Here is a 17,756-nt window from a genome sequence, read left to right as displayed (position 1 = left end):
TCAGTGAACCATTAAATATGGATTTATGTGGATTGCGACGGCGTGAAAGTGTCCTACATGTTTCCACAGAGCACATATTGGCCTGATCCAAGCTATTTTACTATTTTAGGTAGAAATCAGCATAATCCAGGTTAATGGCCATCTGACACTGACGTGCGTGAGATCAGAGAGGTCGCAGAGCTCGTTGAAACAAAACTCAAAATGTTATTTATTCAAAGCTCTCCTTCTTCTATCTATCCTGCATACAGGATGCAACAAAAGAAGGTAACTGCTGACAGTAGACGGATGAGAATATGGATATTACATATATCGAAACAGTCAGAATGATCAAAGGTGGAGGCAGCAACGATATGGTAATGAAGGTGGTGAAATGTGGTTCCTGAAAATGCTAGAAAGTAGACCTCATGTAAAGATTACGTCTTTAAAACAGTTTGCTTACCTCATTAATGATCCATCTTTGTGTATTATACTCTAAGATTCTGACTATCAAACATATTTTTACTCTACTTAACATGGCCCGTTATTTTTAAAGAATATTCTTGAGATAGGGGGCAGCATGGTGTCGCCTCACACCAGAAAGTTTCCTGGTTTTGACTGGAGCCTTTCTGAGTTTGCATGTTCTCTCCCGGTACTCCAGCTTCCTCCCTAAGTTAATTGGTGGCTCTAAAATTGCCTTAAGGTGTTCGTGTGAGTGTGAATGGCTGTTTGTCTCTATGTGATGAACTGGTGATTTGTCTAAGGTGTACCGCACCTCTTGTCCAGTGCCAGCTGGGATTGGCTCCAGCACTTCGTGACCCTGATAATGATAGGCGGTTACAGGAAATAGATGGATGGATGGATTCTTGAGATAAATATGGAAAAATATTATTAAGCAAGACTCCGACTAGATAAAACCCTCATTATTCAAAGCTCCTGGACGTTTTCATCATCTTGGTTGGATAGCAGCGGCCGTGTCCTGCGTGTGGTTGGCTTTAGGTAACAAAAGTATTTGAAGAATTTCTGCTAAATGTTAATAAAGGAAACATGTCCTGTCTCATCCTTCAAGTCACTGCAGACTTTTTTCCAATATTAAACCACGACCACAATCTTTCCCTTAACTGTAACCGAGTGCTTTCACTGCCTCGACACGATCATGCACAAACGTTAATCATGGTTTAGTTGCTATGAGCGGGTAGCGTGCTACCCACACAAGTGGATACAGTAAAGAAATTGTTCATTAATTTCTAAACTTATTTGTTGTTATAAATGAGAATAAACATTATAAAGCGAATGGGTTGCTGCCTCTTCATTTTCATTTATAATGTTTGTGTTGTACTCATAGTAACATGATGAGCAACCGATCTGGCTAAGGCAAATAACTTCATGTCTTTGCCTGAAGCTATGAGTTTCACACGGCGTTCCAACATATCTGCAGAACACATAAAATCAGATTAATGAAAACTATGATTATTGTGCGGTGAGTTTCATGTATTTTGTCTGTCAGATAATCTCTTTTCCTGTTTCCTTTCATCAACATAACCAAATAAATACATTAATGATCACCCGACTTCCTCTACATTTATCACACATAATTCATCTGTCATTTTCATTTTTTTTATTTTTTTTTGTCAGCTGGAAAAAATATGACACACACTTTATTTGTGCAGAGAGAAGGGGTGTGTTCAAATTACGGTATTGGACTGGCACTGATCTCCTGTGTGTCATAACCTCACTTTTCTGTGTGAGGGGAAATTTCCTGAAACATAATCCTGAAATACACGGTTGATGTCTGGGAAATGCTTTTTCAGAATGTCACAATTGTCGGCTTGCTCTCTCACAGACAACATCTGAACGTCTGAAAATAAAAATTGTCAACTGATCAAAATGACAGTGCCGAAAATATGAATGAGAGGTCACGTCTATCTTTGTCCGTCTGTCTGCCTCGCCCTCTGTCTCTTTCTGGAGGAAAACACAGATTCCTTTCATTCTCCAAGTGGTAATTTCCTCCCCATTGACTGACGTGTCCTGTTAAAGTTATGACAAAAGAGCCAGTTAACACACATTCACCTGGGAGGGGATCGGGTGACACACACACACACACACACACACACACACACACAGGTCAGTGCAGAGGTTGTTGACAGCTTCCCCGTACACAATGTGGTGGATTAAATGATGTTAAAGGATGCTAGAAGTTTGATTTCAACAACTACCTTCCTGGATGCTCAGATGGCTTCAGTTTCAGGGACCTGTTTACTACTAAATAAAAGATTTTAAATTATTTTGATGTGTGTGTTTTGGTGAATGGTGTCTCTGTCATGCCCGTACACCTGTTCTTGTAAAACTGGATCATATTTCATGAAAAAATGTTTTCTTTGCTGCACCTCGGCTCTCTGTGATTTACAGAGTTTCCTGACGGACAGTGAAGTAAACTACTGCCAACTGTAGCTGCTGTCAGCTCATGTTAGCTCAGTCTGTTAGCCGGGCTGCCTGGACTGTGAGCTCAGAGCACCGGGGGACTGTTAGTGTTTGTACCGCTGGTGTTTTGGACCGTCGTGAAGAAGAGGTTTTCAGGCTGTCGTGCCAGAACCGGAGCTGGGCAAGCGGGCAATCTATGGACATAAGAAGAGAGGTGAAAAGACTGATGTTGACGGAGGAGGCTAAGGAGAAAAGAAGAGAGTGACTGAGCAAGAAGCTGTCAGACAAGAGTAAATCTGGGACTGACTTTTAGTCGATGGTGAAATAAAAGGCTGAAAGACGCAAAGAGACGACAGAACAGAGGCGTAGAAACGCCGAATTACACAGAGACAATCAACCATCATTATCCATTTACTCTGGAATGTTAATAGAAATTGGTTTATGTATAATAAATTCACATTCCTTAGCTTCTTACCTATTAAAGGAGACTCGTGAGCCTCATGGTTGTTGCTCAGACACAAATCTCTCCTGGAAGAGAGTTCAGTTCTGATGAAGCATGATGTCAGCTTGCTTTGATTTCTCGAAACCAAAACTATCTGCGTAGCTGGAAAATATATTGTGATTTGTGTGAAGTGACCCTTTAAAACTCACAACATGAACCTTTCACATGAAAAGATACAATAAACAGCGTGGCATCATATTGACGTCGTTCTTGTTGCTCTTTTCCTCCCGTTAATTTGTGTTTACGGCCGAATTTGTGTTTTCCATTTTGTAACGGTTGATGAACTGTGAAAATGAGCACGTTTTTCCATTTAATTAGGCTACAAATTGCTCAACTTTTCCTTGCATTTTTATAAAAAACAGGGCTGCTTTAAATGGTGAGCTGATCCTCTCTGTGGAGAACTGGGCAAATGACCAAACTCTCTACTTTGATATTTGTTATCTTTGCTGTCATTACTGCTGTATCTCAAACTGGTATTCAAAGCCAGTATTCACTCTGTTCAGTCCACATGGGAACATAAAAATGTTTCACTTCAGACACTTCTGCAGTCTCATAAAAGATTTTCACATTAGCCAACAAGACTCAAAGTCCCTCGGAGTAGAATATGTGCACATAAATCACCCAATAACCCGATATGAACATGTAATTACAGTGTTCTGATCATGTTGTGGTCGTGTTCGGGTAATTTCTGTCCAACCTGTGGATGTTATGGATGTAATAGGAGACAAGGGGCCCAAAGGCTTCTTATCAGGACCATCAACAGGTGGGCTTTTACTTTAAAGACGCAAACACACACACACACACACACACACACACACACACACACACCACACATGCATGCAAATGCACACATATATAAACCGAAACTTGTGCACAAACGCCTTCAGGTTAAATACCTGAGAGCCAAGAACCGCAATCCCAACCCCCCACTGCACCCCCAACAGAGACACACACACACACACACACACACACACACACACACACACACACACACACAAACACACACATTCACTCTCACATACCTCAGAGTAAAGCGAGCGTAGCTGAGCACTTGCAGCTCACCCCACACCCCTTTCCCCGACTTTAATCTGATTTCACATTCAGAAAATACAGGAACACACACATGCCACACACACACACACACACACACACACACACACACTACATATACTCCAAGCACACACACACACACAGAGGAGGAGGGAGGGCGTGTAGAGTTTCTTCCTTGAAGCCTTGTGTAAACACCTGCCAGTAATCTACCAGCTGAGATGAATCCAGATGAAACAGAACCTGTTCTTACAGTTCCTCTTACAGTCCGCTTCAGTCTGCTTCACATCTCAGTGTGAACTCTGCTGCGAGGCCGCGCTCGACTCCGCGGTGCGCTGATAGGAGCCTGGCAGCTTGGTTGTGATTCTGCATATGAATGCGAGCCTTCATCGTTCCACATGATTGTTACATGATTGCTGCACTCTTCTGCGCTGTTACCCGACCCTCAAAAGAACTCGTGTGGAGGATCCAGCAGCAGTACCGCACAGGATGCAGGGTGGGGATTTTCTGCAGTGGCTACCACAAAAGACCGGAGGCCGTGATTATGATAAAAGCCTATTTCATGCTCTCCGTGGCCTGATTCCAAGCCCCTGGTTCACCAAAAGTATCTCAGGGATCATAGACACAGGGGCCAGCTTGTGGGTCAACAGACCAAGGTGCATGTTCTTGAGAGTTTAAGGCTGCTTCATGGAAGTCGTCCTTGTGTTTTCCACTGTTTTTTTTTTGTCCTTCACTTCTAAGATTTCCATCTACTTTGTGGCTGTGTTGCTACAAGTGATAAGATTCAATAAAATTGAGACGTTTAAGTAATAAATCATTGGGTTTTGAGGCTTATTAGACGCCAAAACACAGTGGTTTATAATACTCAGGAAGGAGGTTACAATTCTGGAAAGTTGTCATGGTGACAATTATTTCATCCTCCGTCAAGTACTATGACATTGAAGTCTACCAGGAACGTGTGCTGGCATAAATTGTGGCATGATTTTAAGACACTTATAACGTTTTTGCAGATTTTATACCATCAATTTTGTTGCTGGAGCTCTCAGCGTCTGGACACTGCTCTGCTCTCACAGAGTTTTTGTCATGGTTTTGGGTTTCTTGTTCACTGTTTCCTACTTCCTCCTCCTTACTTTGTAATTCTCCCTTCTCCTCGTGTGTAACTTTACTTCCTGCCATTGGTGTCCCACCAATTTCACCTGTGTTTTGATGTTGTCTGTCTTTGTCTTTGTCCATATGTCAAGTGTTCCAGATTCCTAGTGTTTTTTTCACTACAGCTTTGTTTTCTCTGGCCTTGCCTGTTCTTTAGACATTGGACTTTGCTTGGTTCTTGGGTTTGTTTGTCTTCCTTTGCCTTTCCTCTGGTATTGACCATTCCATGTTCATGTTCGTTGACTGACTGCTCAATGTCAACATCCACTTTGGCCTCTTTGCCTCTGTCATTTTGTCCATTTTGGCTGCTGAGCCCAGTTACATTGCTTATTTGTCCAGCTCTGGTTCTGGCACGACACTGACTCCGCTTCCTTTCAGCATTTCCCATCACCCAGACACCCAGTTTTTGAAGTCGTAGTAGTGCTGATGTCTATGACTAAGACAGTCTGGTGGTCCTGATCTCCTGACGAATAGAGACAAATGTCTGGAAGATTGCCAGTTCCACTTTTAGTGAATGGCCCTGCATGGTTTTCCTGGAGGCATTTGCATCGTGGACCTGCTGTATAAATGAGGAGGCTGCATGGATAGTTAATATCAGTCTGAACGTGGCCTTATGGTCCTACAATTGTGATTACCTGTCAGCGATTATGATAGCAGACTGAGGCGGCAGACAGCAGAGACAATTTCCATAGATCATCCGTCAAACGTAGTCATCAAATGTGAGAAGAACGATCAAAGATTTCCTCTAAATCAGTGACAATAGGAGGGCTAATTTCCTACTGATTCTCCACAGTCTGAACAAGATTGCTTTTCATGATAGCCATGACCGCGGTTAGAACACAGTCCTTAGTGCTGGTTAGTGAACGTGTACGGTCTTCCAGCTCCACACCCTGTGAGAAAAATCCTGTTTTCCCTTTTTCTTTTAAATGGAAAGCGATTTTTACATTCTTTCCTCAGGCGAGAGGATAGAAAGGGGAGCCACAGAGGGGAAAAGATACTCTAATAGCAGTATCAGAGCTCAATAATGATAGATGCAGGTTTCAGGCCTAATCCACAGGGATGTATATGCGCGGCATGATGGGACTGATAGTACCATTAAGGTATGCTTTGCTGCGTTTGCTCCTGCGCTGCTGCTGATGAGGCCGCTGATTGACGGCCCGGCGTGGACCGGCGTGTTGGGGTCAGGTTTCTGGGATGAGATTCATTTGCCTTCATTTACATATCAATCTACCAAACTGGAGACCGGGATTAGGCAGCAATTGTCATTTCATTGCTATTCAGAGTGTCGTGTGAGTGTAATGCCGGTTATATGTCCTCTACATGAAGAATGGTAATTTCTGCTGTCAAGTAGAGACTGAGTGTGTGTATGTGTGCGAGACAGAAAGAATGAATATCTTCCTCCTAACTGATATGATGTTTGACATTTCATTTACTGCTCCTGACCGACGAGGTTAATAATGCTACCGAAAGCAATCAGAGCTAACTGCACATACACAACACATGCACGGACACAGTACATGCACGCACACACACGCACACACACTCACCCTAATGCTTTCCAATCATGTCAACCTAGTTAGATGGCCATAAATAAGATGTCATTTTAAACTGGGAATTTGAAATCTCATCTCAAGAGCTCTTTCCCAGCTTTGGATAACACACACACACACACACACACACACACACACACACACACACACACACACACACACACACACCTCCTTGACACTGAAGATATACAGCAGATCTACTGTATGTGTGTCCGATGGTTTGGATCTCTTCACTAAAGTTATGTTTCCTCATATATTGGAGTGGCACCTTCCAAGAACAATAACCACAGTCAACATGAACATGCCTCTGTCACCACGAGAGCTGTTCACGCACCAGGAATCTCAGAGTCGACTCAAACCCATGAGGTTGTCTGTGGTATATTAACTTGTGTTACATGTGTGTGTTCATGGATTAACTTGTGTTACATGTGTGTGTTCATGGTTCACTGGTTTCTGCTTCTTCTCATCCATAGAAGATGTTTTACGCTTAAAGAAACATTGGTATTTTTCCAAATATAGTTTCAGAATACCACAGTTGTAAATGTGGACAGCTGTGCACTGTATCTGTTCTGATGATTTTACTTATGATCAAAAACCAGCGACTGACAACTTTGCTAACAGCCAGACATCAAACAAGACATAGCCAGCCAGTTAATTATTGCTCCAGTTCTGGCACAACACTGGCTCTGCCACCCTCCCTCTTCCAGATGGTCCAAAACACTAACATTTCTTGCTCAACTCATATATCAACCTATATTAGTTCACCTGTAAAACCCACATTTGAATGCCTTGGTTCATCATCTGTGATGTTAAAACATCAGATTTCTACTCCGAGAAAGTAGAATATATAGCCATAGTTCAACCTCACAGAGCTGACAGCGCTGTTTGCAGAGAAGTCAATCACACTGAGCATTAGAAGAGTAAAACTAGTTTAGCAGACTTCACTAACATTCAGGGCCAGAGCATCAAACAGACACTGCCCTGCCTCTCAACGTCCGGTGTCGAGCTGCCCTTTGTTTCCATCATCCTTCTCTGTTTGCATTCGTTTTGTTGTGAGGTCATTTTGAGACAAGATTCGGTTTGTAAAGTTTACACCCTGCCGTGATTTTTCTCTTGCGTTGCTTTGAGGCAGCTAAAAGGAAAGTGCAGTGATCCAAATGACAAAATGGTCAAGTCAACTTCAGTCAGACACACACACACACACACAAACACACACAATGGTAGCTTATCTCAGCGTGTGTGGTAGATGTGAACTCATGTGAGCAGTATGCAGAGCCAGTATAAACGGGAGGATTTTTTTGTTGGTTTAGTGTAATAAGGGTGACGATCAACAGGTGGAGATAATGGAGCTCGGCCTCATTGAGCCAAGGTAATCACACACACACACACACACATGCACACATACCCAGAAGCCTCCATACTCACACACACACACATGCACACATACCCAGAAGCCTCCATACTACTCCTGCCCTGATATGAATCTATAAATCACATTGGTTGTATAGATTACCGTTACAAATCCTTTCCTCTGTGTCAGTCACTGAATGTCTGCCGCTTGTGGATTAATGTCAGTTTTTATCAGCGTCTCAAAAAGTGTACTTAACTTTGGAGTGTGGAAAAATGAGAAAGTGAAGTGGGAGATGTTGGTTTGAGCTCAAAGAACAAGAGGTTTTTACAGATCGGGGGATGAATGGAAGAATGATGTAAAGGTTTAGACTGAAGAGGATGCAGGTGGGGTGTGTAGCTCTGATTATGTACAGTATTAGATTGTGCTGGCTTAAATGGAAATTTGCCAGTGTGTGTGTGTGTGGAGGGAGCCAGCATTCGTCCAGTAAGTGCACTCTCCTGACAGGCATTACGTTTCAACCACAGATAGAAAACTGAGTCTGGAACAACTGGACCTAAAGGAGAAAAGAATAGACAAAAGAATATCAAGGGATGAGTGGTTAAAGAGAAACATTAGTTACTTTAGAAACATTATTTATTTTTTCAAATTGGAAAATTTGAACAAAATGGGGAGAAGGGGAAAGTGAATAATCATATGTTAACCATAAATAGAGTGAGCAGTCCACTGAGCTTTAATGTTTTTTATTTACTAAGAAAGCAGAGAGGGAGACATGGGGGATAAACTCTTGATGGCCGGCCAGGGAAATAAATGACTCATCTACTCCACACACTTTTATATACGTTTATATATTTTTATGTGTATTGATAACCAGTGTTTGGCAAGTTACTTAATACTGGTTACTTTCATCTGAAAGTAACATTTAACCATTCAATATTATTCTCTGTGTTGTACTACTTTTGTGTAACTTTCACAAAAAATAGTCACAGAAATACAACTAGGCATTATAAAATGGAAGAGGGTAATGTTTCATAGCCGGTAATCAACGCTCACATTGTGGTTAGTTACTCACTGGAGTGCTTATATTAACAATAATGTGATGAAGGAAAATAGTCTAGACCTTTTTAAATACACTAAAGCTCACTGCTGGAAGTGGTGCGTGGTAAATGAATTAAAAAACACATTTCATTTAATATCAGAACAGAAACAAAATAAAACTTACCAAAACTGTCTTTGTTAGTGTTTCCACTGTTCCAACAGTCGGAGAGTCTCAGCCCTGCTAACCATGGTGGAATATTCAACTGGGAATTTTCTTGTCGCCACCACTGTAGTTCAACCTAACTGTTCTCTCATGTGATCCCCACCTACTACTGTCACTGTCCTTCCTGTGGTAGGCAACCACTAAAGTTGTTTCCTAATATATTTGAGTGGCACCTTCCAAGAACAATAACCACAGTTAACATGAACATGCCTCTGTCACAACGAGGGCTGTTCACGTATCAGGAATCTCAGAGTCGACTCAAACCCAGGAGGTTGTCTGTGGTATATTAACTTGTGTTACATGTGTGTGTTCATGGTTCACTGGTTTCTGCTTTTTCTCATCCACAGAAAATGTTTTACACTTAAAGAAACATTGTGTAGAAATTGGTATTCAGGTATGGTATGGTATTTAGTTTCAGAATACTACAGTTGAAAATGTGGACAGCTGTACACTGTATCTGTTCTGATTTATTTCTCACATTACATAAAATGTAACATAGGATTAAAGTTGGCAGCAGGAGAGTCTCAGCCCTGCTAACCATGGTGGAATTCAACTGGGAATCTTCTTGTAGCCACCACCATAACTCAACCTACTGAAAACTCTTGTCTCTTGTGATCCCTACCTACTACAGCCCATCATTCCTGTGGTAGGCAACCAACATCCAGCCACCTGAAAGTAGCATTCCCATACCGGGAGTTGAACCCGGGCCACCTGGGTGAAAACCAGGGATCCTGACCGCTAGACCATATGGGATGTTTTTTTGGTTATGTGATCTGTTCAGTCCACTGTACCATCACAGTTTGATGAGTTATTTTTGCCACTGTCAGCAGAAACCGAAAACTTCTGTGCCTTCTGCTTGGAGAAGGGTGTTCTGTCTGAGAAGTGGAAGCCTGCAATGCTACTCCCTGTTGTGATGCAAATGAGCAATTTCACGATCAAAAGGGTAGCAACCAGGAGTTTGTTCATAGTGTGGAGCAACTGTACTTCCCATGGTAGCCAACCTAAACCCATAATTCCCATACCCAACCTGGTTGATAACCAGGGATCATGCCCACGGGATGTCATGTGATGCCCCAATCTAGTAGCGAGTGCAACTTGCCTTCTTGTGGTAACCAACTTATGGTCCAGCCTGCCCAAAGCAGCATTCCCATACCGGGAGTTGAACCCGGGCCACCTGGGTGAAAACCAGGGATCCTGACCGCTAGACCATATAGGATGTTTTTTTGTCGTTATGGGATCTGTTCAGTCCACTGTACCATCACAGTTTGATGAGTTATTTTTGCCAGTGTCAATAGAAACTGAAAACTTCTGTGCCTTCTGCTTGGGGAAGGGTGTTCTGTCTGAGAAGTGGAAGGTTGACGCAATGCTACTCCCTGTTGTGATGCAAATGAGCAATTTCACGATCAAAAGGGGAGCAACCAGGAGCTTGTTCATAGTGTGAAGCAACTGTACTTCCCATGGTAGCCAACCTAAACCCATAATTCCCATACCCAACCTGGTTGATAACCAGGGATCATGCCCACGGGATGTCATGTGATGCCCCAAACTAATAGCGAGTGCAACTTGCCTTCTTGTGGTAACCAACTTATGGTCCAGCCTGTCCAAAGCAGCATTCCCATACCGGGAGTTGAACCCGGGCCACCTGGGTGAAAACCAGGGATCCTGACCGCTAGACCATATGGGACGTTTTTTTTCGTTATGGGATCTGTTCAGTCCACTGTACCATCACAGTTTGATGAGTTATTTTTGCCACTGTCAATAGAAACTGAAAACTTCTGTGCCTTCTGCTTGGGGTAGGGTGTTCTGTCTGAGAAGTGGAAGGTTGACGCAATGCTAGTCCCTGTTGTGATGCAAATGAGCAATTTCACGATCAAAAGGGGAGCAACCAGGAGCTTGTTCATAGTGTGGAGCAACTGTACTTCCCATGGTAGCCAACCTAAACCCATAATTCCCATACCCAACCTGGTTGATAGAAATTGGTATTCAGGTATGGTATGGTATTTAGTTTCAGAATACTACAGTTGAAAATATGGATAACTGTACACTGTATCTGTTCTGATTTATTTTTCACATTACATAAAATGTAACATAGGATTAAAGTTGGCAGCAGGAAAGTGTCAGCCTGTCAGCAGAAACTGAAAACTTCTGTGCCTTCTGCTTGGGGTAGGGTGTTCTGTCTGAGAAGTGGAAGCCTAACGGAAGGCTACTCCCTTTTGTGATGCAAATGAGCAATTTCACGATCAAAAGGGGAGCAACCTGGAGTTTGTTCATAGTGTGGAGCAACTGTACTTCCCATGGTAATCAACCTAAACCCATAATTCCCATACCCAACCTGGTTGATAACCAGGGATCATGCCCATGGGATGTCATGTGATGCCCCAAACTAATAACGAGTGCAACTTGCCTTCTTGTGGTAACCAACTTATGGTCCAGCCTGCCCAAAGCAACATTCCCATACCGGGAGTTGAACCCGGGCCACCTGGGTGAAAACCAGGGATCCTGACCGCTAGACCATATGGGACGTTTTTTTTTCGTTATGGGATCTGTTCAGTCCACTGTACCATCACAGTTTGATGAGTTATTTTTGCCACTGTCAATAGAAACTGAAAACTTCTGTGCCTTCTGCTTGGGGTAGGGTGTTCTGTCTGAGAAGTGGAAGGCTGACGCAATGCTACTCCCTGTTGTGATGCAAATGAGCAATTTCACGATCAAAAGGGGAGCAACCAAGAGTTTGTTCATAGTGTGGAGCAACTGTACTTCCCATGGTAGCCAACCTAAACCCATAATTCCCATACCCAACCTGGTTGATAACCAGGGATCATGCCCACGGGATGTCATGTGATGCCCCAATCTAGTAGCGAGTGCAACTTGCCTTCTTGTGGTAACCAACTTATGGTCCAGCCTGTCCAAAGCAGCATTCCCATACCGGGAGTTGAACCCGGGCCACCTGGGTGAAAACCAGGGATCCTGACCGCTAGACCATATGGGACGTTTTTTTTTCGTTATGGGATCTGTTCAGTCCACTGTACCATCACAGTTTGATGAGTTATTTTTGCCACTGTCAATAGAAACTGAAAACTTCTGTGCCTTCTGCTTGGGGTAGGGTGTTCTGTCTGAGAAGTGGAAGGCTGACGCAATGCTACTCCCTGTTGTGATGCAAATGAGCAATTTCACGATCAAAAGGGGAGCAACCAAGAGTTTGTTCATAGTGTGGAGTAACTGTACTTCCCATGGTAGCCAACCTAAACCCATAATTCCCATACCCAACCTGGTTGATAACCAGAGATCATGCCCACGGGAAGTCATGTGATGCCCCAATCTAGTAGCGAGTGCAACTTGCCTTCTTGTGGTAACCAACTTATGGTCCAGCCTGTCCAAAGCAGCATTCCAATACCGGGAGTTGAACCCGGGCCACCTGGGTGAAAACCAGGGATCCTGACCGCTAGACCATATGGGACGTTTTTTTTTCGTTATGGGATCTGTTCAGTCCACTGTACCATCACAGTTTGATGAGTTATTTTTGCCACTGTCAATAGAAACTGAAAACTTCTGTGCCTTCTGCTTGGGGTAGGGTGTTCTGTCTGAGAAGTGGAAGCCTGACGCAATGCTACTCCCTGTTGTGATGCAAATGAGCAATTTCACGATCAAAAGGGGAGCAACCAGGAGTTTGTTCATAGTGTGGAACAACTGTACTTCCCATGGTAGCCAACCTAAACCCATAATTCCCATACCCAACCTGGTTGATAACCAGAGATCATGCCCACGGGATGTCATGTGATGCCCCAATCTAGTAGTGAGTGCAACTTGCGGTAACCAGCTTATGGTCCAGCCTGCCCAAAGCAGCATTCCCATACCGGGAGTTGAACCCGGGCCACCTGGGTGAAAACCAGGGATCCTGACCGCTAGACCATATGGGATGTTTTTTTTTGGTTATGTGATCTGTTCAGTCCACTGTACCATCACAGTTTGAGGAGTTATTTTTGCCACTGTCAGCAGAAACTGAAAACTTCTGTGCCTTCTGCTTGGGGTAGGGTGTTCTGTCTGAGAAGTGGAAGCCTGACGCAATGCAGTTGTGATGCAAATGAGCAATTTCACGATCAAAAGGCTTAGCAACAAGGAGTTTGTTCATAGTGTGGAGCAACTGTACTTCCCGTGGTAGCTAACCTAAACCCATAATTCCCATAGCCATGGGGTACCTGGTTGATAACCAGGGATCATGCCCGCAAGACCATAACAGATGTCATGTGATGCCCCAAACTAGTAGCGAGTAACCAACTCATGGTCCAGCCTGCCCAAAGGAGCATTCCCATACCGGGAGTTGAACCCGGGCCACCTGGGTGAAAACCAGGGATCCTGACCGCTAGACCATATGGGACATTTTTTAAGGTCATGTGAACCCATAATTCCCATACCCATGGGCTACCTGGTTGATAACCATAAGGGTCTTATGTCATGTGATGCCCCCAATCTAGTAGCGAGTGTAACTTGCCTTCTTGTGGTAACCAACTTATGGTCCAGGAAGCTATGGGAGCAAGCTTCTTGAGAAATATGTGGTCTTCTTCACTACTTAACTAATCTATTGTTTTATTAATTGAGTGTGTTCTTCTGTCTGGAAGAGATGCTACTCGCGTGGCTAAAAACACTTCTGACCTTTTTAATACTGATAAATAGTTTTTTTCTTTCAAGAACTCTTAGCTTGGTTGATAACACATGATGTTCAAGTTTTTGGGGGACACGTTCACTTCTTCTATTGATGGCCTGTTTTATCTGCTGAGGCAGAGCAACAGATACCCATGTAATCAAATCTGCTACGCTAGGGGCGCATTTCAGAGCCAAACGTTCTACAAGCCAAATTTATACAAATGGGCCTCTTTTGTTCACAGGATACAATACAGCTGCTCAATTTACTGCTGCTCTCCGAACAGATGCAGAAGCACAAATGCACCGAGGTGAACGTAAGCGAGCACACACACACATAGACACACTCGTCTGTGTTTTTATATATTTCTTTTTTTTTTCATTCCCTCCTTTGTTTTTCATTACACACGCACGCACAGCCAGGGCAAATTTTATCTAATTCGTGCTTATCAAACCTCTGGGTGATAGTAGAGATAGCGAGGGTGGAGGAGGTAAATCAATGGCTGTGTAGAGACGCTGTGTTCCCTATTAAAGAAAAGGCTGACACATGCATTGGGCTTCTTCTGCTAACTGACAGCTGTAAAGATGAGCAATGAGACTATCCTGCTTCATAAGAGAGACCTTTTCTGGAAGGACTGTAGTTTATTCTTGCAGCCACCAAAGTGTGTGTGTGTGTGTATGTGTGTTTTAAGAGGAGTTTGCCCTTAAAGGTGAATATGACCCAGAGCTCTTTATTAGGACAGTAAATTGATGGTGTTTTACCTCATCGAGGAGGTGCAACATCAGAGAAAAAGGTCACAGGTGCTCATATGCACATAAACACAACCTAAAATTAAGCACCTGCACATAAAACTGGGGGCAAGGTTAAAAGAATCCACTTTTTTTTCTTTTGCTTTTGAATCGCCTTTCCTCAAAAGTGGAGCGACATCTAATTCCGAGTCACGCATGGAGCTGATTTAAGATTCATGGACTTCTACTGTGCAATTGCATTGCTCAAAGAGAGCCTCTTGCTCAAAGCGCTTTGTGAAGCCATGAAGTCAGGCCTACAGCTGCTATCTACAAGTGTCCTACCCTTTCCTTCCTTTCTCCTCTCCCTCTCCTTGTCACTAGTTATCACTGTCAAAGTCCAGCTGTGGTGTTTACGCTGGGAGCTGTCACAGAGATGTGTCACCGCGATGTGATGCTTCACACGCTTGGTGACAAAACCGCCAGCCTTTATTCACACATGTGGCATCAATAAGTCTTTTTTACACACACACACACACAACCATATGCACTTGTCATCTACTACCTGTGGACACACTATTTCTCCCTCAGGTTCATATTTATTTGCCCAGACGCCACAGAAATCAATTCAACTTCTCCTTCTTCTTGCTTTCCAGGAACAGTTTTGACAGGCTCAAGTAAAAACAAACACTACATCGCTTCTGTCTGCTCATACTTAGCGAAAACTTTGCTGTTTGCTAATGACTGTTTGGCAAGCTTGCTAATAGCTTCTTGTAGTCGCAGCTTTGTCATAAGCTGTCGCCTGTGGCATTTTCACAAGCTTACTTTATGTGCTATTTCTAGCAGGCTGCAGCAATAGAAAAGAAAAGAAAGGCAGGAATGAATGTGACCAGAAAGGACAGTACAGGCAACGAATAATGAGACTCATGATTAGTGGCAGTGTTAACATTCAGATGTTCTTGTTAACGAAGCAGTCATAACCTTTATTACATTTTGAGAACAGATATGACACTCACACCGCCACATCCTCTGTCATATTGTCTTCTTTTCATCGTCGAGAAACAAATACGTGGTTACTAAAGTGGACTAATTTTAAAACCAGTTCAAACTAACCAGACTGCAACCTGTCAAACTGGATAAATATAGATAATGAAAGCATTGTGTGTATCATTTCCCGTGTGATTTGTAAGCCACCTCGGCTGAATGAACTATTTACACAAAGGAGAAAACTTTGTCATCTTGTTGATCATGCTAGTCACAATATCTTTCTCACATCACAACACTGCAACATGCCCTAGATCTTTCCCTGCGAGCATTTTGTGATAAATCGAGTTTTTCTTTTAAGCCAAGCAAATATTTGACAACAGAAACAGGGAGATGTTCCAGTGACGAGATTTATTTTACATTATACACTTCACTGCAGCTCTCAGCGATGACAGCCTGCGATGGAGGTGATGGAAAATGGGCTTCTTAACATCCCCCCTTCCCTTCAACACGCTGCCAGGTTTAGAACCTCAGTCTGTGTTCATCTTCCAGATGTTGTACAGCTCAGAGAAAAGCTAAACACCTCATGACACTGTAATACCACTGCTTAGATAAAGCTCACAGGTTTTGCATTAGATTTAAACTAATTAATCAGAGAATTGATCTGTTTTTCTGATTCAAAACAAAAAATCTGTTCAGAAATTCAATTTTAGAAAGACCACTGACAGTGCAAGCACTTTGCAATTTCTCACTTTTACTTAATTTGCGGGACTTTTGCACAGATATCTCTTCACTCCTCTATCCACAAGGTCCTTGTTTACCGGAAATTAAAGTCATTATTCTCTTTTTGCAGCCTCTTTTGGGTGTGTGGAGACAACATCCGACTGTAAATGAGTTTTAAGCTGATCCGTTCCTTTTATGAAATGTTTTGTGGCCTTATTATTAATATATTTATGCCACACCAACATGAACTCTCCTTCCTGTGTCAGTTAGCCTCTTCTAAAGCCCTGGTCTCCATTTTTAGACGTGATCCTGTGGGGAGAAAATGGCACACATTCAGTCATTGGATGCATTAAAAAAAAAGAAAAAAAAAAGAAGCCAGCGGCGACAGAAACACACACACTCCTGCACACAAACATGCGCTCAAAGCAAACCTCGAAATGGACTGAATGAATCGAGGTAATACTTGAGATGAATTGATGTGGTCGAGCCTGATGGCGTTTTCATATGTGTGTGTATAAACGCAGATAATGAGCCAGCTGTTAAACTGTTACAATGACCAGATTCGTACACAGCCACACACACACACGTACACGGACACACAGTCTGCCAAAAGTTAAGCCCTAACAGAGACAATGTGTTCAATAAGGCACCATTAAATAAAGAATTCAGCTTTAAAAGAACATTAAAAGAATGCCTTGCCTGTTGTATTTCAGTCCCACCATGTCATGTGTCAGACTGACGTGTGCGTCTGTGTATTTGTGCGTGATGTATGAGTGGCTGTCGGCTGTATGAACTTTGGTGCCGTGTTTGTTTTCTGATAACGTCACGCGCTTTAAACTACTAAAATAATATCAGAAATATGTGTGTGTGTGTGTGTTTGGCGACTATTCTCAGTCGCAGCTCATTCCAGTCTGATGCCTCTGAACTTGTTGGGTGTTCTCAGTGTGTGTGTGTGCACATATTTTCATCTGTTTCAGTGCGTGCACGCCCTTGCTTATACTCCAGCAGGCTGATGTGTGTGTGTGTGTGTGAGTGTGTATACATTCGGAGTATGTGGCTCTGTGCCCACAGCTGCTCGACACTCTGCCCTGCCTGAAGATCTGCATCTAGTTAGTTGAGTGCACGGCGTCGAAGTGAACATCAACCTCAAACCAAACAACAACAACACCACGCCACCGCAAGTCCTCTGTCTCCAGCCACACACACTTCACACAACCCTTTAAAATGTCAGCGTGATCAAACACAGACATTTTTAAAAAAGAGTGCATGTTTTCAAGGGTGATTAAGGGCACTGGTGGGGTTCATATGCAACTATGTATTTTCTACAAATTGTGTTTATAAGCCACAAATTTGCAGCGGTAAATACATTTTTAGGGAAACGCAACGTCAGAAACGTTAAGAAAAGTATCTAACTTGCTGTGCGATCTTGAT

General features: G+C 43.0%; 8 non-coding genes across 8 annotated transcripts; all 8 read right to left on the bottom strand.

The window, feature by feature from the left end:
* Positions 1-9,935: 9,935 nt before the first annotated feature.
* On the bottom strand, positions 9,936-10,007 carry trnae-uuc (transfer RNA glutamic acid (anticodon UUC)). Its single transcript has one exon. It is a non-coding gene; the product is annotated as a tRNA-Glu (tRNA).
* Positions 10,008-10,398: 391 nt separating this feature from the next.
* On the bottom strand, positions 10,399-10,470 carry trnae-uuc (transfer RNA glutamic acid (anticodon UUC)). The gene has a single exon. It is a non-coding gene; the product is annotated as a tRNA-Glu (tRNA).
* A 396-nt stretch (positions 10,471-10,866) lies between these two features.
* trnae-uuc (transfer RNA glutamic acid (anticodon UUC)) lies at positions 10,867-10,938 on the bottom strand. Its single transcript has one exon. It is a non-coding gene; the product is annotated as a tRNA-Glu (tRNA).
* Positions 10,939-11,703: 765 nt separating this feature from the next.
* Positions 11,704-11,775, bottom strand: trnae-uuc (transfer RNA glutamic acid (anticodon UUC)). The gene has a single exon. It is a non-coding gene; the product is annotated as a tRNA-Glu (tRNA).
* A 396-nt stretch (positions 11,776-12,171) lies between these two features.
* Positions 12,172-12,243, bottom strand: trnae-uuc (transfer RNA glutamic acid (anticodon UUC)). Its single transcript has one exon. It is a non-coding gene; the product is annotated as a tRNA-Glu (tRNA).
* Positions 12,244-12,639: 396 nt separating this feature from the next.
* On the bottom strand, positions 12,640-12,711 carry trnae-uuc (transfer RNA glutamic acid (anticodon UUC)). The gene has a single exon. It is a non-coding gene; the product is annotated as a tRNA-Glu (tRNA).
* Positions 12,712-13,099: 388 nt separating this feature from the next.
* On the bottom strand, positions 13,100-13,171 carry trnae-uuc (transfer RNA glutamic acid (anticodon UUC)). Its single transcript has one exon. It is a non-coding gene; the product is annotated as a tRNA-Glu (tRNA).
* A 386-nt stretch (positions 13,172-13,557) lies between these two features.
* trnae-uuc (transfer RNA glutamic acid (anticodon UUC)) lies at positions 13,558-13,629 on the bottom strand. The gene has a single exon. It is a non-coding gene; the product is annotated as a tRNA-Glu (tRNA).
* Between the last annotated feature and the right edge of the window lie 4,127 nt (positions 13,630-17,756).

The sequence above is a fragment of the Larimichthys crocea genome, unplaced genomic scaffold, assembly GCF_000972845.2.
Source record: "Larimichthys crocea isolate SSNF unplaced genomic scaffold, L_crocea_2.0 scaffold539, whole genome shotgun sequence".
Taxonomy (NCBI): Eukaryota; Metazoa; Chordata; class Actinopteri; family Sciaenidae; genus Larimichthys; species Larimichthys crocea.
This window is presented reverse-complemented; position numbering and strand designations above follow the sequence as displayed.